Source organism: Canis lupus, chromosome 29 (assembly GCF_003254725.2).
Source record: "Canis lupus dingo isolate Sandy chromosome 29, ASM325472v2, whole genome shotgun sequence".
NCBI classification, from domain to species: domain Eukaryota; kingdom Metazoa; phylum Chordata; class Mammalia; order Carnivora; family Canidae; genus Canis; species Canis lupus.
This window is the reverse complement of record NC_064271.1, coordinates 15,087,957-15,115,331: the sequence shown is the minus strand read 5'-3', so window position 1 is coordinate 15,115,331 and position 27,375 is coordinate 15,087,957. Positions and strand designations below refer to the sequence as shown.

Sequence of the window (27,375 nt, the reverse complement as noted above, 5' to 3'; positions counted from 1 at the left end):
AAAAAAAAAATCCAAGAGTGAGGAAGAGGGAAAGAACAGAGCTGGAGAGTTTCTAATATTGTCTTTATTAATTTTGAGCCATTTTCCACTCACTAATCATTTCCACGAACATGAGGAGAAATAGGCTTTGTTGTATGAACAAAACACATTAATTAAGAGTTTAAATCCTGAAAGCATATTTGGAATAGCAAAAGTTCATGGAAAGGAAACAATCAGGATGAACTGTGGAATAGGAACTTGTATTTTTTTCTCTGGTTGGTATGCCTGAAAATATCCGTGAACTCTGAAATTTAAAAAAAAAGGTTATTTCTATTTTATTTCATGTCATTATTCTTTTACTCATCTTTTCTACCTTTATATGTTTGTCAAGCCTTTAACTCCAGGTTTTCAGCCGTAGATGCTCAAAATCTATGTCTTCATTATGTCCTACATTATTTCTACACATGTGCACCAGTGTAGGTGAAATTTGGTGGTCATTAAGTATCCATCTTTACTTGAGTACTAATCATTTTACTGTCTAGGGTAGATTGGTAAATTCCTTAACTTTGTAATATGGGCAATTTATATAATACCTCATTTACAATTCCCCCCCCCCAAGATATTATTACCCTTTATCAATTAAGTGAGTAGGGAAGAAGACATATGGAGGCTATCATGACTATCCAAGAAAGTGAAAAGTCCTTATTAGTCCTTTGATCAACAAATATTTGCTGATTAGTGTGTTTAGTACTGATTTATTAACTCAGATCCTTTTGTGTGATATTTACTGCCATATTCTATCATTAATATTTGTTCTTTTTTAACATTTTTATTTATTTATGGTAGTCACACAGAGAGAGAGAGAGAGGCAGAGACACAGGCAGAGGGAGGAGCAGGCTCCATGCACCGGGAGCCCGATGTGGGATTCGATCCCGGTCTCCAGGATCGCGCCCTGGGCCAAAGACAGGCGCTAAACCGCTGCGCCACCCAGGGATCCCAATATTTGTTCTTAAGAGCAGAGAGGAACGATATTCATTGAGCACCATGCCAGGTAAATCATGTTATGCATTTCAGTTACTTTTTAGTGCCAGTTAGGCAGGCCTCAAATTTCCATAGAGTCTGAAATAATAGTTGTAAATCTCAGTATTTTAAAAATAATATTCTCTAAAATATTTTTATTCTTGTTCTCCATAAAGTATACATAAATAATTAACATCTTTTTATCATTTTGTATGTACCATTTTTCAAACTACCATGCATGTTAGCCTGGAAGAAGATGATGAGACACTAATGTAATTGCATCACTGGTTAAATTACTTTATTTAAAAAGAACTATACTGGATGGCTGGACAATTTTCTAATATATTTTCATTTTCCAAAAATTCCCCATTATGGAGTTAAATATTTGAAAATCTTAGTATAATATAAACATGCCAGTCTCCTAGGTTTCTCTTTTCTTCTCACTGTATATGCCTCTACATAGATTTATGTAATTTAAATTTTTTTACTTATTTGGTCTAGTTTTCCAGAATGTGTACTCTTTAAAGAAGTTCAAGACTGTTTAAATCACTGTTTTATCCCCAAAGTCTAACTCAATAAATGTTTATTGAAAGAATCACTTTAAAGGAATCTTCTTACAAGGCAATAACTATAAATATTTAAACAACACCTTATTGCTAGCTTTTAAAGTAATTTCTCAACAGATTTAGTGAATGAGACAAGCCTGTTTAATAAATTATAGTATTCAACTTTAATTTTCCCATCCCTGATTTTCTGTCTTCTCTTTGGAACTTTGTGCACTGATTTTGTTTGCTTTTCTACAAACGTCAAAATTATAATAATATCTCTAAGAAAAAATAGTGAAGCAGAGTTAAAATTTGAATTATGGCATGAGCTTTACCTAACAATCCTAGGCTACAAATAATGCTTCTCCTATAATAAATTTGTGCCAGTCCTCATGTTTGGAAATTTTATAAAATTATTCATTTGCTCTTTGTATTAGTTTGCCATTGACACTATAACAAATCACCACAAAATTAGTGGCTTAAAACAATGCAAATGTATTCTCTTGCAGTTCTGGAGCTCAAGAGTCCATCTCACTGGGCTAAAGTCAAGGTGTCCTGGGGCTGCTTCCTTTTGGACAGAATCCATTCCTTACCTCTTTCAGCTTCTCGAGGCTGCCTCTATTCCTGCCTCCTGTCCTCCTTTCATCTTCAAAGCTAGCCGTGCAGCATCTTGCTTCTGTCATTGCATTGTCTTCTTCTTTATGCAAATCTCCCTCTACTTTCTCTTACAAGAAACTGTGTGATTGCATTTATGGCCCTTTCAGATAATCCATGATAATCTACCCATGTCAGGACCCTTAATTTAATCACACTTGCAAAGTCTACTTTTTACAATATGAAGTAGCATTCACAGGTTAGGAATTAGAACCTAGATATTTTGGGGGAGGGCATTGTCCAGCCTACCCTACCCTTCTCTGTTTAATTTGTATTTAATTTAAAATCTATGATGCTTTCCTAATAAAAGTGTCTTAAGTTATGTACTGAAACATTTATTTTTATTAAGCTATTCACTACTTTCTGTTTTAAAGAATTAAATAATTTTGATAAAAACATGCTAAATTATATTTTCACAGAAAATACAAATTTTAACCAAGTTGTCACCTCCAAAATCTCCTGAATCTGCTCTCTTTGTGGTGGTATTATGGAAGACTGTAGAAGGTCACTGGGTGGAGAGTTAGTTTGGTCAGTGTACTCTTCACACCCTAGAAAACAGCAATGGGAACTGGTAGGATTTATTTCATTCTATTCTGACATTTCTCCCCTTCTGCAAGCTTTCTCTTTCATTCATTCCTTTTTTTTTTTTTTTTTTTTTTTATGAGAGGGAGAGAGAGAGAGAGAGCAATCAGTGAGCCAGGGGGTGGTCGGAAGGACAGGGAGAGGGAGAGAGAAAATCTTAAGCAGACTCCAGACTCAGCATGGAGCCTGATGTGGGGCTCAATTTCACAAGCCAGAGATCGTGACCTGAGCAGAAATCAAGAGTCAGACGCTTAACCAACTTAGCCACACAGGCACCCCTGCAAGATTTTTTATTTATGGAAGATGGAAATGTTAAAAGCAAAAAAACATATGTTTACTCAATTTTACACTCCTGCTTGTACTGATGCATTGTTCTGAATATGCCACATCCTCTGAAATGTCTATCCCTCGCATCTGTGCTGTTCCCAGTCTCTGAAAAGCTGTCAACTCTATCCTGATAGCATTTTCTTAGCCATCAAATTTAGCCAGGAATCAGAGTCTCAGGGAAGTCTGTAAGCTCCTCCCATGTGACCTCAACACACCCAACCCTGTAGTTCTGATATCACTCATGATCCTAAATCACAGCTACTTATCCATTGGCCACTCTGCTCCTAGGCTGTGTGCTCCATAAATGTGGGAACTGTGTCCTCCAGATTGCAGTACCTACCATTCCACCCAACACAGAGTTGGTGTTCACGAAATGTGTGTAAATAAAGGCTCATTCAATAATTGTGTGCTGACTAAAATGTATGTTTCATTTCCCAATGAGTTTACTAATTTCACTAACTTTTCTGACATTGCAATTTTTGACACATACACATTCCATAAAGCGTGACGCATAATAAGAAAATGGGGAATGTTTTTCATTTCTCATTATAAAAACATAAAACATAAATACTGGTATTATGAAAACATAAATATGTGATATATTTTCTCTCTTTGGGGGATGGAATATAGATCATCCACTGGCGCTTGAATTTGTGGTTCTGGCTAAATGAGCTAATCAAGATGGAACAAATATATATCAATACCTCTGAAAGCAGTGTCAGTGGGTCATACAGTTTCCCCCTAAGAACTGAGGCAGCATCTGACAAAGGAAATATATACATATATAATATTTATATTTTATATATTACATTAAATAGTATATAATATAAAAATATATATGATTATTATAGAATCTCAGAATATTGAGACTGTGAGGACTATAGAAATTGTTGATTTTCTGTGGGTGTGTTACTTTTAAGATGAGGACAGGTATGCCTGTAGGTATTGATTTCCCCAAATCGGGGAGTCAAACCTGAGACTAGACTCTAGCCCTCCTATGTAATTAGCTTATTGCCATCTCTACTATGCCTTAATAAAATAGTTTAAACATAAGTTTTCAAAAGTCACTGAGTCTTCCAAAATTCTAAACCAGATACATAATTTGCATTTTTCTCCACCTCGTGGTAAGAAGCAGTGAAAAGAAAACTAGGTTAGGATCACACAACTTGGAGATATTGATAGAAGTTTTTTTTTGCTGCAGCCCCCAAACATTGCAGAATGGCACCTATAAGGCAGATGCTGCCTCTCCCAGGGATAGGGAGCTGCAGAATGAGGAAGCCACCTCTGCTCAGAACAGGAAGCTGCTGAGTTAGAAACCCGCTTGACAAATCAGGAAGTTGCCACTGTGACAGTCAGCTCCAATATCCTGCTGGGGATTGGCTCACACAAGAGCATCTGAACAGCAGTACCTAAATCATATGCGGAACCTTCACTCCATAGGAGTCTGGGAAATGGTGTTTTAGTATAAAAGAGAGGCCCGCCCTGGTTTTAATCTTTCTTGGGTGATCATGGGACAATTTAATCTCTGTAACCCCCAAGTAAGACAATGGATGTGAAAGCAGTTTGTCCTAAAGACTTGCAAAATGCCAGTTATTCGGTATTACTCCCATGCCATCTGTGCCCTCCTCGTTGTTACGACCCTCCCTCCTTTAGCCTCTGTGGTGTGCTAGTGGGATAAAATACAACAATCTTACTAGAATATCACTCGCTTATCCAATCCTTGAATATATCTGCCCATGAAAATAGTACAAAAGGGAATGGGGAATATGATATCTTTAGCTTGGACTTATTTCCATGGCTAAGTTTAGAAAAGTGTTTTAATGAGTCTTCTTGTTAGCAGGCTATAGCTTAATGCCATTTGGCTCTCCCTGAAGACTCTTCTAAAATTATTCCTGATCTTGAGACTTATTTTACTTTAAAGTAAAGCGGACATGCTCTGAGTCTTGAGGTGGTTCATTAATTGCCTGTGAGGAATGAGTGACCGAGAAAACTTGCCGGTGTCTTATAGCAAAATTTCGACCGATTCAAACCATGTTCAGAATCTAACTTGCTGGCCCGGGCAAACTGACCCTCCAGTGATCACTCCCCGTTTGCTGGTGGCTATGCTGTTTTTTTGCCTTCCAGATCTCAGATTGCTGGCTCTCTTCTCATTGGCCTTCCACTCACTCCCCACAATCTTTGCCATGACCCTCCTCAGTTATTTTTATTTCCAAGTCTAGGAAATAGAAATGTAAAGTACTTTCCTACATATGTTCTTTAAGTTCTCTTGGATAATGAGCCATCGTTATTGTGGGTGAGAAAGATGATCACTGATTCATTTTGTGGGGAAAACATGATACAAATTAATTTTCAGTATTGGCAGGTATTTGTACTTACACTTCCCTGTGCTTAAAATAATATTTCTTGCCATTTGAAAAACGAATTCAATATTATGATTGGTAAATATTGCTTATAAGAATTATGAAACTTTCTGTAAAATGTAGGCTATCTCAACTGTGACTACGTGGTGGTAATTGGAATTCTCTCTGATGGTGCTCAGACCCTGGGGCAACAACCTCTCTGGTCTTCCATGTTCATGTGTGTAAAAAGCAAGATGAGTTTCATCTCCACCATTCTAACATTCTTTGAGTGGATGAATGCTTAGCTACCCAGCTAAAAGTGATGACTCTTGCCTACCTCTCCGATCTATCGCTAAATAAGGATTTTAGGATATAGGATATAGGGCATTACTAGATTCACGTTTCTAATTTTCTCCTCCTTCTTCCACCTATCTCTTCTCCCTGTGCTAATAGAATTTAAGATGATAAAATAGACCCCCAGGGGTTGTCTTTCTTTACATGGTCAGAGCTAGAGGTGGACATGGCCATTAGGAGGTAACGGTGAAACCATCTTTGAGCCTTTCTTTACTTAAAGGAGGTAACAGGACAACCTCACAGAGCAATGTCAACAAGGAAAGTTTTCGCTCTCTTCCTTAGTCTGGTAGCTCATCATGAGCAGTTACATATTCAAATGAATCTGTCAGGGACAAGAGTCTGGTGCTTGAGTTCCTGCTCGGCCCGATGACATTGATTTGTGAGCATAATGCTCGGCTGCGGGATGTGTGACAGATAAATTTTATCAAAATTAAGGCACAATTAAACATTTCATCTTCCTAATTACTGGCTGTAGATTCAGCCTGATGACCATGTGCTGTAAGAAATCAGCGACCATTACACATTTTAATGGAGCACAGCTGTCTTACAGCTTGGTAATATTTGCACAGTGCCACAGAACTGTAATTTATGATAAAAAGAAAAAATGTGTATTGGCGCTTTTTTGCCAAAATAGATTAAGGATTCATATACTTTAATGAGATTTGGACCTAGTCTTGGATTATCGTTATAAATGATTTATGTGCGTGTTGGTGGACTCCTGTAGTTCAGAGTTGATTTGTGTTTTGGTCTACCAATATGTAATTCAATATCTATTCTTGAGCCAATACCGATCACTTTCCCCCTTTTCTTTTTCTTTTGCGTCTTGCATTTCTTTCGCCTCTCACAAAGAAGGACAGATGGGAAGGTAACAAAGCAAAAACGCGATGGCAGGAGGGGCCTTGTTGAAAGCAACTGTAGCTTCTTAAAAACTCATTGGGAGCACGAGTAGGGAAGGGTGGAGGTGCCCTGACTGCAGAAACAGGCAGCAGGTGGACCTGCTTCACCAACCCTGGCTTTGGGCGCAGCCACAAAAATCTATGGCTTACTGGGGCAGAGCAGCAGACAGGCCCCGCGAGGACCAAACCTGACTGCAGAACTGGCCTTTGCTCTTCTGAGGAGAGAAGTGACTGACCACTAAACCCTTCTCTTCTGTTTTTTCATTTGCAATGAGGGAAAAGACTCATTTTATCCTCTTTCCTGAGATTAGCTGAGAGTACTAATGAGGAAGACCATCAATTAGTTATTATTAGTTATTATTAAAAGGCAACATGACAGAGCTACCTTTCCTCACTACTACTACTATAAGGACTTCCAGGCTGTGATTTTGGCTCCACATCCTGTTAACCACTGTTGGTATGTGTTCCTTTATTACCATCCTTACCGACAGAACACTTGAAAGTGAATGCTTGTGAATAAACTGCTGTCAACAAATGGTCACCAGTAGGGTCATGAGTAGCCCAAAAACGTATGCGGAAATTGTATACAAATTGTTAGTGCCTGGTGCATAGTTGTGAATAAATCAGGGAGCAAATGTAAAATGTTATATCTGATTAGTAATTACTACGCTGATTAAATTTGCCCAGGTAAATTAAAGCCATATCTTTAATCCTTATGTGAAAAGGATTCATATCTTTTCAGAAATATTTCTTTTCAGCAAGCACACTGTGGATGAGAGAAAAAGGCAAGATACCAGAATCTACATGAATCTGCTCAATTTAGGTGTTAACTTGCCTACTGAAAACAGAGAACATATCCTAATGAATTCAGAAGGCCTATATATATATATGTAACAGGGAAAGAAGAGCTCATCATTTTATCATCCCGATCTTCTCCAGGCTTGATTTATTTCGGCACTCATATGCTGGAATGTTTCATACTGTACCAGGTTGCATATGCTTGCACACTAATTCTCAATTGCCGTATGCAGTTTGTGACAACCATCTGCTTCGACCTCCCTTTGAGTTCTTTCTCCCACTCAGCCCAGCTGAAGTAAAAATATGGACAGAAACAACTTCTGCAGGGAAATGAAAAAGTTAATAGGAGAGTTAAAGTTATATTGTGTATCTGCCTTTTGCATGGATGTGCTCCTGCAACTTATGCTCCACTTATCAAATATTTCTGAAATGCAAAGCCTGACACTTAGCAGAAAGCTGTAAAGAATGCCATGTTTCCTCTGACAGGCTTGGCTGTGGAGGAAAGGTAATAATAAAATATGTACATCTAGTGCACATGGCGACGCTAGAGCCCCCTAGCACTGCTCCAGCAACCTAGACTTACAGTATGTAGCACCTTGTCACATACCAGAGGGCGAGGGGGGAGAAGAGGAAGAAAGAGAGAAATAAGCATATTTGAAAATGCCTGAAAAAAATCAACAACACATTTTGGAGTTTGACTTGAAAAGGAGGGTTGATATATATTTCCTAAAAATTTTTGCATTACGGTAGAGTTGAAAGAACCTCCATAACTACAGAGGTCATATCTCCTATCTTTTTACAGGGAGCATGAAAGGAGAAACAGGAAAACGTGTCTGAGAATTTTAAAAACAGACATTAAATTTGTGTATTTATATTTGAAAGATTTTTTTTTATAAAGGAAATGCTTGGGTTATTAGAAAACATACCACGGTCATGAAAGTGACTGATTTATTGTAACTTCACCAAATCAAAGGCACTACCAATTGTATTGGATCTGATCCCATGAACTCTGAAATGTGAAAAAATTACATATTGAAAGCAGTGGAAGTTCTATATCTCCATCTAAATATGTTATATCTAATTCCACATCTACATCCATATCTATACCTCTCACCCAAATCGATCTAAGTAGTTCATACCATGTACATGTGTCTAACCACAAGAAAAAGAAAAATGACCTTGGGACCCAAGAAGAATGATGGTATGGGAAATTTCTGGGAGAGGAAGAAGGAGAGAAGTAATAAGAGGAGGATGAAAAAGGAGGAAAGAAAAGAACCTGAATATATCTAGAGAGGACTAGAGGCATGATCTGAGGTAAAACTGTTATACTAGTATTCAGAAGATCACCATCACAGTCTCTGTGTTCCAAAACCATTAATATTTCTACAGGAAAAGCATAAAGTGAGAACATGAGATGAAATTGGCAGATAAAGAAAAATAAATGTCCTGGATATAGCACTAATGAAGTTCAGATGGAATCAAATATAAAGGCTGGTGAATCATTACTAAAATGGGCAAAATACAAGTTCAGTGTGTTCTCTTAGAGTCTGGGCCACCAGATTCTGTCTAAATATAACTGATCACTTCTAAAAGCCACAAGTCCTACAAATATTTTGTTGCATTTTACCTTTTCCTTTAAACTTGATGGTGTATCAGAAGAACTTCAGTTGAATATATCAGAACCAGGTTATGGAATTGGGGTACATTACCTTACAATTATTGGAAAAAATTTAAAATCCTTTAAAGAGCTCAACAAAGAATAGTTAAAGATCAATTATGTAATGGTTTAGAGCATGGGCTTTGGAATCAGCCTGGGTTAAAATTCAGCTCAACTTTTGACTTTGCCATTTATCAGCTTATGAACTTACGCCTCAGTTTCTCTATTTGTAACATGACCAAGAAGAGCACCTGCTTTATTGTCATTAGGATAAAGTGAGAACGTATATGTGTATCACCTAGCACACTGCTGAGTACATAATAAATGCTCAATAAATGATAGTTCCTTTTATTACTGTCAAAGGTCTGGAGGGAACAGATGATAAAAGCTTCATGGGGGCTGGGAAGGAAGATGCAGGAAAGTCACCATGGACAGTTTGTGACAGACAGGGCACTGTGTTCTTTCATGGGCAGGTAGGGGCATGAGACGTCCAGTTTGGTTAATTGAGAAAATGTGATCTTTTGCCATCATATGATGTTGAAACTTAAATTTAAGGATTACACATTCCACTGATTCTTCGGCAAATACTCCATAAGGCCACAGTAAATGGTTCCACTTCTGGAAATATAATTCCTTTTCTACTGAACCAGATTACCTTATGAAGGCTAAGCTTTGCTACCTTTGGTTGATTAAGGCTTGAGGTCAGTGTGTGTGTGTGTGTGTGTGTGTGTGTGTGTACATATTACATATGTGAATACATAGGTGTATATATTTCCTAATATTAAAAAAAAAACACTTTTGTAATTCGGGTTTTCAAAGATGGTCTCTGCTTTGTTTCTCTTAGTCTCTTCCAGAAACCGAAAGACTTGATCACCCGCATTTTTATTTTCAGCTAACTGGTTTCATCTACTTTGATTTGTGTTGTGCAGCAGAATTTTGGGATGCCAGATGTCTAAAACACATAGGTTAAAAGCAGGTCAGTTTCAACACAAGACTATCATTTTACAGTTTAGTGAATATATTTACAAATTCCATAGTAACAAGCCCGTTGACACAGGCGCAGTGAAATTATTATCCTCTACAAATAATCTAGTACAAAAACGTCTTCTTCAGACCCTGTGTGCCTTTCTATCACTGATCAGAGCCCAGCACCTGACTGTAGGGCTTATGAAAGTTTGAAGTGGAGGAAGAGTTGCTGTAGCTTGGGGCTCTTGTTAATGACTACAGAATCCTCACTCTGCAGCCAAGCCTGGCAAAGTCCACAAGAAACAGCGGGGCTTAAATAGCTCACTGCTAGTCCTAGCAGGGTTCTTGTCAGTCAAATATATTCACTGCATACCTATTGTGTGCAGAGTGCATCTTTTCACTTGCCAATTCAGCACTGAGAGGTTGGTTTAGCTCTTTTTATCTTTATGACCTGCAGACTGGTAATAGCATTTCTAGCAGTGTGTTCATTTTAACAATAATTTATTCCAATAAAACAAGGTGGATGTTCCCTAGATATGGCCACCATATGCCCTGAATTTTCTGGGCTAATCTTGATTTCATGTCATTTTATTTTCATTCCAATAAAGGCAATTAGTGAAATACATAATGAAATGTGATTTCAATTTTTTATATTATTCTGAGATTTCATATAATGAATTGGCATATCAGAAAAAGATATTTTGCGAGGTTATGTTTATGGGTTTCTTTGGAAAGTGTGGTTACTGGGTAGGCCACAGCATTCCTTACGAAGGGGTTTTATTTTTACTTCTTGAACAAAAACTAGGCTATTTCAGGAAGGTGTGTCCACCTTTGGCTCCACTGAGGTCTTCCCCGTGCCTCCATCTCCCCCTTCAATGACCATTAAGGGCTGTATTCTAATACAGTCACGGATCTTACACCTATTAAGAATCGTTAGGTTTCAAGTCATAGAGACCCCAGTTTAAACTGACTTAAAAACACAGGAGGTTTATTAGGTCATACAGTCAAAAAGGCAAACTAGGGCTGGCTATAATTGAGACTTAACTTGGAAACTCGTATGATGTTGTCCAGGACTGGTTTTATCTCCCCTGTCCTCTGTATTGACTTCATTCTCAAATTCCCCACAAGGACCCTCATAGCCCTGTCACCTTCATGGTCTCAAAATGGCCTCAGCACTTCCAGACTTTACATCTTCACCCCTCACTGACAAGGAAAAGGAAGGTTTCTTGTGGTAGCCTCCATGGAAGAGAAATACTTTTTGTTACCAGAAGCCCTAGGAAACATTTCCATTGCTTCACTGATTCTGCTTATGTTCTGTGCCTTGTCACTAACCAGTTACTTGGTTGGAGGGATGGTATCCACCAGTGGGTTTAAGCCAATCAAGTGCCACTTTAAAATTTGGGGTGAAGTCAATCATATCTGTGCCATGCTATGTGATTAAAAACGGTTCTTCTGAAGCAAAATTTGGGTTTTGTTACTAAGATAGGGAAGGATGCTGGAAAGAATAAAATATCAAATGTCTACTACAGGTCTCTGTGTTTGTGCATACCATCAAAATACAATTTCCTAGGGTAAAAGAGCATGCAATGCAAAGCAGTCAAATCATGTTATCTGTACACGTTGAGTGTTCAGTCAGACTCACCAGCTGAATTTTTTTTTTTCTGAAGACCAGGCACATAGTTCATAAGATGAAATTTCATGCCTGAGACAGAGCTATCCAGAGATGCTCAGGTTCACTCACATGTAGTCAAAATTACAGATGTCAAATCAAGAAATTCAAATCAATCAAGTGGGCATAATAAAGAAGCATAATAGTATCAGCATTTCTTTTAAGAAGCACAGGAAATATGAGGACTCCAGAGGTCCTCGGATCCCCAGACAAAGAGAAGCGTTCTAGGATTATGAAGCTAAGATGAAATCCTTCATATGGTATCTTCCAAACTTGCTCCACTATAAGTATTACCTGGGGGAACATCTTTAAAACACAGATACTGGATTTCCACCCCAAACTTTATGAGTTGGCAGCTCCAGGGGAAGGGCCTAATATCTGTATTTTCAAAAATAATCAAATTGGGGAAACAATCAACTTACTCCACATCTCCTATTTGTCCACTGTGAAAGTCAGATAAATTTATATTGAAAGGGAGGAGGGGGGACACCCCTTGAAATTGCCTCATTTATTCATTCAGCAAATGTTTATTTTCCGTTTATTCTGTCCTAGATACCATGCTTCTAGGCAGTAAATATACAGAGAAGAATAGTCAGATAAAGCCTCTGGATTCATGGGATTTATGGTGTTTAGGGAATATGATTAATAAATAAGAAAATACATAGATAGATGACTACTACAAAGGAGAATTATAGGCTGCTAGAGGAGTGATTAGGAGACCTCTTGTCATCGGGAGATCCTTAACCACTTATTCACTAGTCCACGTATGTGATATAATTGAGTCTCCAGTCATATGTGACAAACATTAGGACAAGTCCAAGATAGACCACACCCCAATGGAGCATGACTAGGGAAGCAAACTGGCCTACATCGTTTTAAGAACATCATTGAAAGAAATATTGGGGAAACGCCCACGGCTGGTGTTTATTCTATCTTCATACATCTTCCTAGTGTTTATTCAGGCAGAGCTGAACCTATTTCTTGATTTCAAAAACCAAATCCCTAGAACCAAAGGGATTGCTGATTTTACTATCTTCAGCATTTATAAGGGCGAATATCAAGATCGTGCATGTAGATATAAATGCTGGTACTGTGTGTTTGAAACAGGCCTTGCGATTTGGTCAACTTAATCAAATAGGTCAAACTTGTCTATGTTGTTTCTCTCACATAAAATATGAATATCATAAAAGATTAAATCAGAAGATGTTTTGTCTCTTGCATTCACAAGAATAGATGACTTTCTATTCTATTTCTTTTCTATTATTACCTTTTTAGGGTAGTGATTCACTAATGTGTGAAATAGTGCTATTACGATGCTTCTTTTGTAAATGAGAATTATTGTTGGGATACATCACACATTTTTATTTTAAATACCAAAGTCCCAGGGGCTCCTGGGTGGCTCAGTGGTTGAGCATCTACCTTTGGCTCAGGTCATGATCCCGGGGTCCTGGGATCAAGTTCTGGATCAAGCTCCCCAAAAGAAGCCTGCTTCCCCTCTGCCTATGTCTCTGCCTCTCTCTGTGTCCCTCATGAATAAATAAATAAAATCTTAAAAAAAAAAAAAAAAGAAGTCCTGAAACTTGTTGATTCAAATAACAGAGTAGAAATGAACATTTTGAGTTTCTGAATATACTTTCAGCTCGGAAGTCGGTATAGAAACTGGAATCCTATTAATTCTACTAAATTGAGATTAATATATTGTCTAATAAAAATGCTATGCGTAAGGCAAAGGAATAAAAGTATTGGGTAATTATGATACAAAGATGAACATCTCTCAGGTTTTAATTTTGAATTAAAATTCTGTAGTCCAATATAGAAAGATTCTCACCTTACACCCAAGATTTCAAGATAGTGTCACCCTTGTTGTAAACCGGCTTCTTGTTTTCCTCCAAAGTAGTTAATTATGCAACATAATGTATCTTTTAACTCAGACAGGACTTTTAAAAAGTATCAAATTATAAAATGCTGCTGTGAGATTGAATTCACTGGTCAATATACCTATGATTTCCCCTGTCTTGAAAATATAACTCAAGATCCCTGTTCATTATAAAATTCTTGTTACTAGACTGATTTTGTGTCTTTGGAGAGAAAGCCCAATGGCCATTAAACTAACTCTTTACACACAATTAGTTGCTTGTTTTTTTTGTAAGTTTTGAGTTCTGCCTCAGTTGTGAAACGGAAATATCTTCAGGAAAATTAAAAATTCAATCAACAAATCAATATTTTAATTTTACAGTATAGGCATTTGAAAGTGCTGAGACTGCTGGGGCTTTTGTTGATGATGCTGTTGTTGTTGCTATTGGTTTGGTTGATTTATTTGGTTTTCTTCCAGATGTTTAACAGCATAAAGATATAGCCATAAAAAATCCATTCCTAAGTAAATGAACATGCTTCTCTTCCTTATTGTATAGAGCAGATACAGATGACTATAATCAGTATACTTGCTGGCAATTACATAACGATCTTTTGTCTGAGTAATATATGGCTCAGAGGCTACAGTATCAGCACAATAGGGTGCAATGCTTGAGGGAAATCCTTGGGAAAAAAGTCAAAAGCAGGAAAACAAAACAATTGTCTACTTATGAGTACTGGCTATTTTGAGGGTTCAGATGGTGTGCTATTTATTGGTCAGGCAGGAGGGATAGACAATGAGCAAAAGAAAACATAATTACAGAATGGAGAGAGGAAGGGACCTGACAACATCATTTGCTTTACTAGATCCAGCCATGCTGCATACAACTTCAGACTTTCCACATTTATGAGCCAATACATTTCTTTTTTAAAACTTATGTTACGTTGTACTTGGTTTCTGGCAATTGCAGGCAAAGTCCCAACTAATATATCAGGTGTTGAAAAAATATGGTGCAGAGTTCTGTTCATGGTTATGAGAGAATGAAAATAGAGCACGATGTTCTTTATTATATGTTCATGATCTTTATTAGCAAATATTGTAAGTTTTGATAAAATGCTATTTTCTTATAAATTGAAAGCTACTCAGAAAGTGGGTTAGAGCTGATAACAGTTTTATTGAAGGCAAAATAACAAACTAAGATAATGTTTTCATGCTTTTAATAATTACTTTTGTAATTAGATGATACAGGAGGCTCTGCCAAAACAAATTCTATAAACCCTTTCTAGAAGAAAAGGACAAATCAGTCTAGGATGTATTATGGTGGTTTATTGTGTTTAAGAATTTTTTTTAAAGATTATTTATTTATTTATTCATGAGAGACACACAGAGAGAGAGAGAGGTAGAGAAAGAAGCAGGCTCCATGCAGGGAGCTGGATGTGGGACTCGATCCCTGGTCTCCAGGATCAGGCCCTGGGCTGAAGGCAGCGCTAAACCATAGAGCCACCTGGGCTGCCCATTTATTGTGTTTAATAGAGTCAACCTGATGTTCCAAACCATCTGCCTCTCTAACACAGGTGACCATAAGTTCAGTAAGTTATGTTTACTAACACATAGAACTGTATGTCATACATCTGGGGAATGTTGTTATTAAAAAAAGGAAATTCAAAAATTTTGAGCACTAAACTATACGTAAAATTATTGAATAATCCTAGATAACTGAGGCCTTGTAGAAAGGTGACAGATTTTAATGATTCTTAAGCAAGAAAAAGACACTCAGAATGTAAGAAGGATTGTAGAATCCCTGGAGTTTTTAAAGACACGTTTTCTTCTGGTTTAGTGTCTGTTGCATACTTGAAGTAAATACATTCAAAATTTTAGTCTGGTGTTTCCTGACACCTGTCTTATTGAATGAAAGTTTGTATTTTAAAAAGGGTGGGAGGTGCGCCTGGGTGGCTCAGTCAGTTTAGTGTCTGACTCTTGATTTCAGCTCAGGTCATGGTCTCAGTGTCCTGAGATCGAACCCTGTGTGGGGCTCCACACTCAGCAGGGAAGTTTGCGTCAGGATTCTCTCTCCCTCTCTCTCTGCCCCTCCATCTGCTCATGCATTCTCTCTCTCAAATGAATAAGTTAATTTTTTAAAAGTAAGTTTATACCTCATTTAAATGTTTATTATAAATGACTTATACTACTTTGGATACTGGATAAATGGATTTTGTTTTCAAAGCCAACTTCACCTCTAAACCTTCATTTCTAAACCATCACCACCAAAGGTTAATCCCTGGCATCAAAGATAAAATAAAAGGTGCTCCGATGTTTGAGTATGATAGAGAGTCACCTATGAAATCCAGAACTCAGTCTTTGGATAATTTCTTCTTACCTGATAAGCATGTGTTGCTGCAGGAGTCTGCATGTTCTTTTTTACCCTTTTCTTCTGATTTTTTTTCTTTTTCTTTTTACATGCCAGTGTAATTAACATTCAGTGTTCTATAAGTTTCAGGTGTATAATATAGTGATTCGGCAATTCTATACATTACTCAGGGCTCATCACAATAAGTCTACTCTCAACCCTCTTCACCTCTTTCACCCATCCCTCTGCCCACCTCCCTTCTGGTGACCATCAGTTGGTTCTCTACAGGTTAAGTCTGATTTTTGTTCATCTCTTTGTTCATTGGTTTTGTTTCTAAGTTCCACATATGAGTGAAATCCTATTCGTCTTTCTCTTATTTCACTTAGCTATTAGCCTTTAGACCCATCCATGTTGTTGAAAACGGCAAGATTTCATTCTTTTTATGGCTGAATAATATTCCATTGTATATACATATCATATCTTTATCCATTCATCTATAAATGGTTACTTAGGTTGCTTCCATAATTTTGGCTATTGTAAATAATGCTGCAGTAAGCATAGGGATGCATATATCCCTTTGAATTAGTGTTTTTGTATTCTTTGAGTAAATATCCAGTAGTAGAATTACTGGATCATATGGTAGTTTATTTTTAATTTTTTGAAGAACATCCATATGGTTTTCCACAGTGACTATACAAGTTTGCATTCCCACGAACAGGGCACAAGAGTTCCTTTTTCTCTACATCTTTACCAATACTTGTTGTTTCTTGTGTTTTTGATTTTAACCTTTCTGACATGTGTGAGAGGATATCTCATGATTTTAACTTGCATTTCCCTGATGATAAGTAATGTTGAGTGTCTTTTCATGTGTTTGTTGGTCATCTGGATGTCTTCTTTGGAGATATGTCTGTTCATGTCTTCTGCCCAATCAAGAAAAATTGGGTGGCTTTTTTTTTTTTTTTGGTGTTGAGTTGTATAAATTCCATATATATATATATATGTATTTTTTTTGACAGGGGGTGCATTTGCTTCATCACTTATGTTGCATATTCAAACAAATACAATAAACCCTGTTCTAAAAATGTAAGGCCTCTCTGCAAGTTCTATATTATTTTAGAATTCCTATTGGCTAATAAAAGTGGCTTTCCACTACAGAACTGGGACTATCTAGAAATAGCACGGTGAATTTTTTGCACGCAGGATATTATGTCTTATGTCATGGCACAATTGAACAGTCTGAAATCAAATGTTCATATGTGAACAATGATTATAACTATTGTTACATTTGCATTAATGCAATTGTATGTTACTTTAATGTTATAATCAGTAATAAATGCAAATCATTGTTACATTAATCAGCTTATCCACATATGTACAGTTGGCTCCCCAAACATTAACTATATAAAACTTAAAGGAATAACAGTATCTAGCTGCATATATGTTCCATTTCTTCAAAGAGAGACTTGGCATTTTCAGTCTTCCTTCCCTAAGTCACATAGCTAGTTGCAAAGGCCAATGTTATACAATGCTGAAGACCATGGACAGATACTGTTCATATGACACTGAATTCAGTCATCCTGATCCCCATCATAACACCTGTGCATATCTGTCAATGCCTGCAAGAGGATGCATCCCTGGATGAAGTCATCAAATCTGATCTGCTCCCATACTTGTCTGTCCAACTTTCAAATGAGAATGTCATGAGACCGGTCAGAGAGCCAGTACCCTGAGAGTGCTTGCTTGAGCTCGTTCTTGTTAATCATCTCAGAATTGCCCCTGTCATAGGTGTGAAAGATGTTCTGCAGTCTGTGATGGACTTCCAGATGCCATTGGACTTGCTGAAGTTCATGCCAGCCTTGTTCTCTCGGTCAAACATAGGATTGACCTGAGAGGCACTGGATTAAATGGAGCCCAGGTATTTGCCTATATATGCAGATATCTTCTTCCATTCAGTAGATGGTCTTCTGTTTTGTTGCTTGTTTCCTTTGCTGTGCAGAAGCATTTTATTTTGATGTAGTCCCAATAGCTTATTTTTGCTTTTGTTTTCCTTGCCTTAGGAGACATATCTAGAAAAATGTTGCCACTGACAATGTCAGTGAAGTTACTGTTTGTGCTCTCTTCTAGGATTTTTATGGTTTCAGGTCTCACTTTTAAGTCCTTAATCCATTGAGTTTAGGGTGTAAGAAAGTGGTGAGGTTTCTGTGTGTAGCTGTCCAGTTTTCCCAGCACCATTTGTTAAGAAGATTGTCTTCTTGCCATTGATATTCTTGCCTCCTTTGTTGAAGATTGACCATATAATAGTGGACTTATTTCTGGGCTCTCTATTCTGTTCCATTGATCTATGTCTACTTCGTGCCGGTACATACTATTTTGATTACTGCAGCTTTGAAGTATATCTTGAAATCTGGGATTGTGAAACCTCCAGTTTTGTTCTTCTTTTTCAAGATTGCTTTGGCTCTTTGGGGTCTTTGTGGTTCTATACAAATTTTAGGATTATTTGTTCTAGTTCTGTGAAAACTGCTATTGGTATTTTGATAGAGATTGTATTAAATCTGTGGATTTCTTTGGGTAGTAGGGACATTTTAAACAGTATTTGTTCTCCCAATCCATGAGCATGGAATATCTTTTCATTTGTGTCATCTTCAATATCTCTCATTAATATTTTATAGTTTTCAAAATACAGGTCTTTCATCTCCTTGGTTAAGTTTATTCCTAGGTGTTTTTAGTGTAATTGTAAATGGGATTATTTTCTTAATTTGTCTTTCTCCTACTTTATTATTAGTGTATAGGAATGCACTGGATTTGGGGTGCCTGAGTGGTTCAGTCAGTCAAGTGTTCAACTCTTAGTTTTGGCTTAGGTCATGATCCAGGTTGCGAGATCAAGCCTCCTGTCGGGCTCCATGCTCAGTGCAGAGTTTGCTCTGAGAAATTCTTACCATCTCCCTCTCCTTCCCCCTTTGCTCCTCAACCCACTAGTGGTGTCTTTCTAAAATAAATAAATAGATAAAATCTTTTTTAAAAATGCAATGGAGGGGCACCTGGGTGGCTCAGTCAGTTAAGTGTCTGCCTTCGGCTCAGGTTATGATCCCAGAGATCAGTTCTACCAGTTTTTTTTGGTGGAATATTTAGGGTTTTTTTTCTATATATAATATCATGTCATCTGCAAATAGTGAAAGTTTTACTTCCTCCTTACCAATTAGGATAACTTCCTCCTTACCAGTTAAGATGACTTTTATTTCTTTCTTATGTGATTTCTGTGGATAGAACTTCTAGTACTATGTTAACAGTGGTGAAAGAGGACATATTTTTCTTGTTCCTGATCTCCCTTATACTTGATCTATTCCCTTTGGTTTATTTTCCTTTTTTAAAATCTTTTCTCTGCTTCTTATATTTCCATGTTCTTAGTTTCTTCTTTCTTACTGGTGTTGTTCTTACTCATAGCTAATAAAAGACTCCACCAATTTTTTTAAAAAGATTTTATTTATTCATTTATGAAAGACACAGAGAAAGAGAGGCAGAGACATGGGCAGAGGGAGAAGCAGGCTCCCTCTTAGTCCCTGTCATAGGTGTGACTCCCTAAGCAGGGAGCCTGATGTGGTACTTGATCCTAGGACCCCAGGATCATGACCTGAGCCAAAGGCAGAAGCTCAACCACTGAGCCTCCCAGGTGCCCTAAGACCCCACCAATTTTTATCAATTTTTATTTTATTAATCTGTTTGTTTATTATGATCCTGGCACTTAGTATAATTTGTATGATTATGATTATTATTAAAGTATCTGGTTAAATTTGACCATGTAGTGGTTATTGAAGTTAACAATTATTTGGAGAATTAGTATGAAGCATATGACGATGATGGCTTTTTCCATTGAGAGTGTTATGGGTGGAACTGTGTCTGCCAAAATTTCACATGCTGAAATTCTAACCCCCAGCCTCAGAATAGGAACTTATTTGGAAATAGTGTTATTGCAGATGGAATTAGTTAAGATGAGGTCATACCAGAATAGGGTGGGTCCTAATACAATGTGACTGATGCCCTTATAAAAAGGGGAAATTTAGGGATCCCTGGGTGGCGCAGCGGTTTGGCGCCTGCCTTTGGCCCAGGGTGCAATTCTGGAGACCCGGGATCGAATCCCATGTCGGGCTCCCGGTGCATGGAGCCTGCTTCTCCCTCTGCCTGTGTCTCTGCCTCTCTCTCTCTCTGTGACTATCATAAATAAATAAAAATTAAAAAAAAAGGGGGGGAAATTTAGATGCAGATATGGACAGGGGGAGAATGTCATGTCATGACATCGGAGTTATTTCATTTTATGCTTTTATTTTTTAGATTTTATTTATTTACTCACGAGAGACAAACAGAGAGAGGCAGAGGGAGCAGCAGGCTCCCTGCAGGGACCCTGATGTGGGACTCGATCCCAGGACCCCAGAATCATGACCGAAGCTGAAGGCAGATGTTCAACCACTGAGCCAGGTAGGTGTCCTTGATTGGAGTTATATCACAAGCAAGGAAGTATCAGAAGCTAGGAGAGAGGCCTTTACTAGAACTTTCAGAGAGAGCATGACCCCTCTAGCACCTTGATCTCAGAAGTTCAGCTTCCCAAGCTGTGACACAATAAGTTTCTATTGTTTAAGTCACCAAATTTGTGGTTCTTTGTAATGGCAGCTTCAGGAAACTGACACAGAAGGTGTGCTTTGCATGCACTTTGAGTAGGGATAAAGAAATCCATGCCTTTGACTGGTGAGTATACCTTGTGCTTAGGAGTTTATCTTTTTAGGGTCACTTAGAATCTCTCTTGTCCTCCTCAGCAACCTAGTTGATGTAGATAGTTCCTGTCTTAGCACTCAAAAATAATAGAGTTCAAGGGCAAAAGAACACATCTATGGGATGATCCTTCAACTCTAGATTTAGCACTGATTTTTTGATCCATCACATATTATGTATTTGTGTTTACTATCTCAGGATATTAGTATCTCTTTACCGTGCACTACTCAGTCCGAGTTAAAATATGCTTTCAAGAGGATGCCTGGATACATTTATAGTTTAATGAGCCAAATAGCTCAGTATTCTAAAGATAGGTCAACTGAAAGAAGAGTTCAATACAGTCTTTCCAGCCAATTAAATATTTTTGAAAATAGCTCTTTAGTTAGGCAGTTAAACCTAAATTTTCAGAGAGAGAGTGGGTAAGCTTAAAAGCAGACTAATAAAGGAAATAAACTATTAATTATAATTAAAGACTTTATTGATTGAAACTTGACTACATTGTTAACCAACTTAATTTAATTCTAGATTTTATCCTGGCTTGAGCAGAATGTTTTTTCAAATTGTTCTGACTTTCCCAGGCCATCAAGCTAATTTCTAGACTGCTTTTTTTCTACCAGACATGCATCATCCATATTCAATCATCAGTGTTTATTTGTAAAATTCTTAATACCAGATCTTGAATTAAAAGCAGAAATAATAGTGATAATTTATATCTATAGGATGCTTTACAGTGAATAAGGCACTTTATATAACAGAGGCTTTCCTAAACTGTTTTCATATATACAGTCTACTAGGTGAAGAAAACTTTTTGTTTATTTCTGGGCACATTGAGTGCCAGGAACTAGTAGGCCCTTTGTCAATGACCTGGTCACCTTTGGGCCCCACAGTGAAGCAATTTGTATGAAGTTCTATTTGTCCTCAAAACTGTTTAAGTGAGGAGTACTTGTTACTGTAATTGTGTGATTTAAATAAATAGTATGTAAACCAGTGACATAGGAGTGCAAAAAAAGAAGATTGTATCTATAAAATCTAAATTAATACTTCAGAAGACCAAAAAAGACAAATCACATAAAAAATCAATTTGAAATTGATCATGGGACAGACATCATAAAAAATTTGAAACAAATCTGGAAGAATGCTACCCAGTTGCTTTCCAAATGCTCTAAATTAGTACATTAATTTTAAAGAAACCCAGTAAAGGGGTGCCTAGGTGGTTCAGTTGGTTGAGCATCCGACTCTTGATTTTGGCTCAGGCCATGATCTCAGAGTTGTGGGATCCGGCCCCTATGTTGGGATCCGTGCTCAGTGGGGAATCTGCTTGGGTTTCTCTCTGTCCCTCTCCCTCTCCTGATGTTCCTCCTCCTGCTCATGCTCCCTCTCTCTTGCTCTCTCCCTCTCAAATAAATAAATCTCAAACAAAAAAACAAAGGCACACACTAGAAATCATAGACAATACACTTAATGAATGATTGACAGAGGAAAGAAAACTCATCTTGAATTACAAAGCCATGTTGTGGTTGGTAGAATAATCTTGCCATCCCTATCTTCAAAGATACCCACATTCTAATCCTCAGACCCCATGAGTATGTGACCTCCATGTGGCCAAGGGGCCTTGCAGTTGTGATTAAAATAAGGATCTTGAGATGGAGACATTATCTTGGTTTATCCTGTTGGATCCAATGTAATCCCAATGGTCCTTCTAAGTGAAAGAAAGGTAGTAGAGTCACAGTGAGAGAAGGATATGTAATGAGAGAAACAGAGAGGGTGATGCTGACTTTGAAGATGATAAGGAACCCTGAGCTAAGGAATGTGGGGGAAGTCTAAAAGCTGGAGAAGGCAAGGAACAGATTCTCTCCTGGAGCTTCTGTAAGAGGCTGCCCTGCAGCCCTGGAGTCTTAAAGAGAGTGTTAAGCCCAGTGAAATCCATTGCTTGCTTTTAGCCCAGTGAAATCCATTTTGGACTTCTGACCTCCAGAAATATAAGATAATTTTGTATCATTTTAAGCCACTGTGCTTGTGATAACTTGTTATAGCAGCAAAAATAAATTAATTCACATATTTTAAAAGTTTGTTTATACACATATGGAGGATAAGTGTATATTCATGATTAAAATGAAAATAAAATTATTGTAGTATGTATGTATCATTTTTTAACAATTTTGAATTTACCTAACTTTTAATTAATTGGCTACAGGCTCCAATTTTTTGGAAGAGAGGAATTTATTCTATGTGGTATCTCATTTTATCCACAGGACAGGACACAATGAAACAGGAATTTCATGAAGTCCACATCACAACTGCATTCAAAGTTATTGTTTTGTCTCTGGCTCTGGCTTTATGATTGAGGTGAAGGAAGTCATTTCATTTCCTTCTTATTTTCATTTATGAAAACTGGGGGTTTGGACTTTTACACTCTAACAATGTATGATTTAAAAATTTTCATCAAATAATCTCGCTTATCTTCTCTCACCTGTTTAATTTGTAGCTGAAACCCTTGGGTTTATCTGTGCTTTAGCTCTGATTTAACTTGAAATTAAAGTCCGTGTGCTTCACAGCTGCTGGCTGCCCTTAACCAGGGACTTACGACTGCAATGTTTGAAGAACACTGGAGTCAAGAGACCAGGATTTCAGATCTGATTGACACTAACTAGCTGGGTGTCCTTTGACAAATCTTTTAATCTTTCTGGGCCTTAGTTTTCTCATTTATAAATTATGAAGTTGGAATCAATAATTTTTAGGGTTCTTTCTACCTTTATAATTCTATGACTCCATAATTTTAATTCCAGGAAAATTCAGCACTAAGGAATGTGGAACTTCGTTTCAAGGTGGGAAGAAAGATGGGGTGGGTTACAGGATATCTATGCATGTTCCTGTATATTCCTATGTGTATCTTTTCCAAGAAGTTGAAAATATTAAGTCCTATAATTTACCTAGTAAATCATACAAGCCTAAAAACTACAATTTAGGTGTTTAGACACAAATGCCTTTTTATTTGGACAACCTTGTCTCAGCCATGGATCTAGCTCATTCAGCAAGACACAGAAAGTTTCCATTCTGTTATGGACATTGAACTGAGTACTAGAAAATCTCCAGAATCTCACACAGGAGGAATCAGACTTGAAGACAGATCAATTATAATATCACCTGGTAAGTGCTGTGACGGGGGTAGAACAAAATGCAGAATGTGGGCAAGGGAAGAAGTAGTCAACCTTGTCTGTAGTAGTAACGAAGGCTTTTGAATTTTTTAGAGTACAAGCTTTTAGACTCATGAGATGCATCCTGAACATTCTAAAAAGCAAGTTTGGGGGCTTGGGGGGTTATTTCAGGCACAGAAAATGGCCTGTTCCAAATGCAGGGTGTGAAAGGCATGTTCCATATTTGGAACAAGGTGAAAATTTCATCATGTTTAAATATGGAGCAAGTGTGATAAAGGACTAGACAATTACATGGAGGATAAGACAGAAAAAAAGTACAGGCCATTTTATACCAAGCTAGAGGCAACAAGGAATCAACAAGTGTCTTCATGGAGAGATGACATGATCAGGTATTAGTTTTAAAGGATTAATTCTAATAGATATTGGGAATGTGTAGACTGAGTGTGGGAGGTTTTATAGAAGGAAAGGGCAGAGGAAGTTTCAAGAGATAGTAGACATTGAATTAAAGCAGTGGCATCTAGCAGCCATTTCTGAAAAAGAATCCATTGGCTTTTATAAATGAGTATTCTTTCCCAAAGCATTGCCCTCTACCCCAGCAGGGGCTTCCAGGTCACAGACCAAGTCTTGGTTTATTCTCCAGAGCAATCATGAAAGATATTTTAACAATACAGAGCTCTTGACCGCCAACAGAGATAGCACAAAACACGTCATATTTTAAAAACACATGTAAACAGAATTTACAAGGATCAATGGATTATAAAGTGGTTTCTTATCCCCTCTCCAGGCTATGAATACATTGTGAAATCTAGGGCAGTTAAACACTGTATTTAAATTCGGATGTGATATTTACATATGTTACTTATTCTTTTTATAAAGATCTGCCCTAGTGAAATTTAATCAGCCTTTGCAAGTTTATATACTGTGCCTGTTAGAAGAATAGTTTAAATGAAATTGTTGTTTTAACCTGACCAAATTATCCAACTAACCTTACCAGCAGTGGGATGTATTAGAACCAGGTTTCACTACAAGTGACAGAAAGTTCAAATAACAATGTCTTAAAAAGGATGGAAGTTTGTCTCATGGATAAATAAACAATATGTAGCATGGAGCTAGGAGTAGGTACAACAGTCATCAGAAACTGAGGCTCTTTCCATCTTGTGGCTCTGCCATCCTTAGTCCATGATGTCTACCACATGGATTCAAGACTGCTGCTAGAGCTCTAAGAATCATTTTTTACATTGCCAGTAGGAAAGAGGAAAACATGGAGACAGTTGGACCTTTTTAGGGACTTCTCAGATTTCATGCATGACACTCCTGCTTCCATATCATTAGAATATATTTACATAGCAGCAAGGTAGCTGAAAAATAGAATCATTATTCCAGATTCCAGTATTCTGACTAATAATTGGAGTATCTATAACTAAGGAAGATGAGTCTATAAGTAAGGATGGAATACATATTTAATACAAATATATACTAAATGATAACTAAACTGGCAGTCTCTGCTGGAAGGGGACACAGGACTAAGTGTGAAAATAATAGTAGTCCAAATGATCTTTTCGTGACCAGTTCCATAATTAACAAAAAAAAAAAAGCCTCTTGGTAGTTTGGATATAGACTGCCTAGGAGATACATCATCTGGGAGAGTGGCAACTGAATGGTTTAGCTGTTCCAAGATTCTTTTCTTGCTTATATATATATATATTTTTTGAGATAACAACGAGAAAGGTTGGTATGGCAGTTTGTCTCCAAGATGGCTGCCACAACTTCCTTAACTTCTGTCCATACCAATGGAAAACCCTTAAATTATTTATTTTCTTTGGGGAAAAAAGAGGATTGGTGATATATTCTTCTGGTGTTTAATATTTTATATCATTACATCACCCAACACCCTTGCCAACACTCACTCACCAACTACTACCCTGCACAGCACCCTTCCTTCCTCTTTCCAGGCTGATGAACATCATGCCCTGATGGTATTCCAGCTTCAAAGGGCAGCTGCTGTTCCAACACTTCATACTCTATTTACTCCCTAGGGAAAAGCCACGGACATCTTATAAATTAATAAAAAATTCTGGATAAAGAAGTACTTATGTTTGATTGGTCATCTCTCTCTCTTAGGTCACATGGGAGCTTGTGCCTGTCCTTATGCCCACCAGAAAGATGTTCCTGGCTCAAAGCAGAGACTGAGGAGGCTAGTTATGGGACATGACTTCAGAGTGTTAGAGCCACATAGTACCCTTAAATAGTTTCTCATGAGGTAAGGGGTGGAGGGGTCACTTTCCTGCTTGAACATAACCCTGGGACATACGTAACCCTTTAGATTAATTAGGTAGATGCTATTAGAATTTTAAAGTGGGGAAGAAAAAAAAAAGAGAATGGTAGTTGTGGCAGTTTGTCTTCCAGATGGCTGCAGCCATCGTTCCTTTTCTTTCTGTGGGAGTAAACCATCCCTTCATTGAGGGGTAGAGCTTTTTCCTCCCTCCCTTTCGAATCTGGGCTGGACTCTAAGAGACCTGCTTGACCTATGTTTGAAGCCTTGCAGGTTACACCTGGGCCTTTGGAATGCTTACTTTTGAAAGGCTCATTTGGGGGAGACCAGCTGCTCTGTGAGGAGTGTGACCTCCTGTGGCCACCATGCCATGAAAAGTCCAAGCTATGCACAAGGGTCCTGCGGGGTGGGGGTGGGGGGGCGGGATACTCTGTGTGGGAAATGAAGGGCCATGTGCCTGAGAAAGCCTTCTTAGAAATGGATCCTCCAGACCACTCACCCCAGCTGAGGCCACATGGATCAAGATGAACCATCCAGCCACAGCCATCTCACATTCCTGACCCACAAAACTGTGAGTAAAATAAAAGAAGTGTCTTAATCCCTTAAATTAATCCTTAAATCTCTTAAAACCCTAAATAGCATAAATAGGTAACTGAAAAATTAAAGAAATAATATAATACAGGGAAATTTGAAGAGAAAATGAGTAAGAGGTAAAATAAGGTTGAAGGATTCAAAATGGTGTGAAAACCATAAAAGTCTTTGATGAAGCTGAATTTCAAAGAAACAAAAATGCCAGGTGATGGGGAGCCAGATCCATAAAGCCAAAGTAGAACTAAGAGAAAAGTAAGTTAACATAAGGAAAGACACTCCCAAAAGGAAAACAAGAATCTCAGGGAAAGGGAGAATTTGACTTGCATTGCACATAATCTGGTCATACTCACCCCAGAAGAACTGTGTAAAAACCAAAACTGTGTAATGTGAAAAGGAATCTAGGAGAAAGAAAAATCTCGTTGATGTTAGCATTCACATTCTAGAAGTAATGTCTATATATTGAAGGGGTATATGGGCTAGAAGTTGGTGGTTTATAGGTGGAGGAGACATAATTCTTGCCCCCAGGGAGCACATAAACATATCAGATTTTTGTCCCAGAATGATAGCGTGGTCACTGCTCCCATTATGAAGAAATATTGGAACCTCTACTC

At 37.7% G+C, this 27,375-nt stretch overlaps 1 long non-coding RNA gene and 1 pseudogene across 1 annotated transcript; both read right to left on the bottom strand.

Moving 5' to 3' along the window:
* Positions 1–46: 46 nt before the first annotated feature.
* LOC125753977 (uncharacterized) lies at positions 47–27,375 on the bottom strand. The gene is made up of 3 exons (XR_007407024.1): positions 27,115–27,375; positions 25,813–25,933; positions 47–283 (listed from the first exon to the last, which is right to left on the bottom strand). It is a non-coding gene; the product is annotated as an uncharacterized LOC125753977 (long non-coding RNA).
* LOC112678395 (programmed cell death protein 6-like) lies at positions 17,504–17,861 on the bottom strand (annotated as a pseudogene).